Source organism: Olea europaea, unplaced genomic scaffold, assembly GCF_002742605.1.
Source record: "Olea europaea var. sylvestris unplaced genomic scaffold, O_europaea_v1 scaffold17983, whole genome shotgun sequence".
Taxonomy (NCBI): domain Eukaryota; kingdom Viridiplantae; phylum Streptophyta; class Magnoliopsida; order Lamiales; family Oleaceae; genus Olea; species Olea europaea.
In genome coordinates, this window is record NW_019235724.1 from 1 (window position 1) to 2,196 (window position 2,196).

The 2,196-nt window shown below is 34.2% G+C and overlaps 1 long non-coding RNA gene across 1 annotated transcript; it reads right to left on the reverse strand.

Moving 5' to 3' along the window:
* Positions 1–6: 6 nt before the first annotated feature.
* On the reverse strand, positions 7–2,190 carry LOC111378266. Its single transcript, XR_002699831.1, has 2 exons — positions 846–2,190; positions 7–250 (listed from the first exon to the last, which is right to left on the reverse strand). It is a non-coding gene; the product is annotated as an uncharacterized LOC111378266 (long non-coding RNA).
* Between the last annotated feature and the right edge of the window lie 6 nt (positions 2,191–2,196).

Sequence of the window (2,196 nt, forward strand, 5' to 3'; positions counted from 1 at the left end):
ACGTGGTTTATGAGACAAACAGGTGCACTCTATTTCTTCTATAACATCTTTCAAATCAATCATGTCAAATTACTGATTTCCTCTGACACGTCTAAGAAAAGTAAATTTCGATATACAGTTCCATCGATCAAAATTAAACCTGACCTTCTAGATGAACCTTGCTGAGCTTCTCGGCTTCAAGCCTCCTCAATGATGTCGAACTCATTTTCTCTCCACTAGAATTCCCAGGGACTAAATCTACAACTTCTATCTACATAGCACAGACATCAAATATTGAGCATTTCTATAGAGCGGACATTCTTAACATGAAAACATTTACCCGCCCCCGAGTAGCAAGTTGGTAGTCAACCCTCCACTTTAGTCGCACAATTAGCCCCTGTTTGACATCCTTTACTTTATTTATTTCTCATACTTATTTTTAACCATATATTCACACAATATAAAATTCTAAACGTAAACCCAAAACTTTTCCCTACTTTTTAACCACACCTCCAAAAAATACTATTCAAAACTATGTTTTTAAAATTTTAAGGATGTCAAACAAGGGCTTAGTCCTCAACAACAAAAAGCTTCCAAATCCTTGTTAAATCGTATCATGTGACCTCATGGAAATGTGCCTCACTTCAAATTTATAGGCACCAGGCCAAGTTAGAAAACAAAACCTAATTACATAAAGTTGGAGGTGTGAGTTCCACAAGATGATTTAAACAAAATTTTTGACGGTTTTATCGTTTGAATTTGAGTTAAGGACCAACTATCTAATCAAGCAATAGGTTGGGGACTAATGCTGCAATTTTCCCTTTTACTATCATAACAAGTCATTCATGCAGTCTGTATAGATAAACCTTCAGTTGTGAAAGACCTCTCTCAGCCCTTTTCTTGTTGACCGACAATCCTCCAGGCAATGTCTCTTTGCTGTTCCACACAAAGTTAGCTATCAAATGACGATTAAAACGATATTTTTTCTTTGATAGGTAATGATTAAGACGATATGAATGACGATATGAATAACGATAATAGACAAATTTATCCAAACCATTCAATTTGGAAGTAGATTATATATATATAAAGAAATGGAAGGCACGGATTATGGTGTTAGCAATTGATGAAGATATTCATGAACTGTTCATTGAAAATGACCAGGGTGATACTATATCACCTTCATTTCCAATCGTCTAATTCATATCTTTAAGGCCCCCATGTACCAATCTGACCAATAACATTAAGGCTCTATCTTGAATACTTTTCAGTTTTATTTTGCACTATAAATGCTCTTCAGTTTTCTTTAAATTTGACAAGATCCACAGAACAATATGGTTGTCATTCTGGATTTAGCTCCAAAAGTTTGTTGTGTGCAAAGTGCATTTTGTGCATAGCTTTTGAGATTGCACCCAATACATGCTCTGCAATTCATACATGCTATTATATATAGATATGAATGATATTTATTTCCTCCTGAGGTTCTTGGTCTGTACAAGCATAATTGACAATGTTTTGGTTCTTCATTGGCAATTTAAGTACTGTTACGATCTCTTTAAGCAACATCTAGTACACAGTGCGTGACTACTATGTTACAAACACAGTGACTGATGCATCAACAAGTATAGAAAAAGACGGGTGATTATTGTCTTTGCCATATTGCCTTTTCCCATAATAGTCCTATTTCTATTTTCTTTTTCACCAAGCTTAATAAATTGCCAGAGTGGATACCATTAATTTAAACAAGTTCAAAGTTAGCATCAATGTTTGGACATATTTGATTTTGGTAATGACTTTGGTATCGTTGGTTTTTAAAGTCTATGACTGAACTTAAATTTGTCATTTGCATAATTCTTTAGTATTTTTCAAGTGAGGAAGTCCACATATTTTAGAGCAATCTATAGAACTTTCCTTTTAACTTCATAGGTGTCTTCTCATCACACAAAATACCCATACATAATACACCATTCAGTCCAGAGGTTCAAGGAAATCAATATTTTGTCTCAAGCCACGTTAAATTTGATCTCCACTGTTTAGCCTTGTAGATCATAGATTCTATAAATTAAAGATTTATCCAACCATCTAGATCTCCATTCTTTATTTCATCCTCTATTGTCACCTCTATTTGTTGAGGTATAGACTATACACTCATTTCTTAGTTTACTCCACTGAGGAAATACATTCATTTTAACATCCTGATTTCTGCGTCCACAGCAT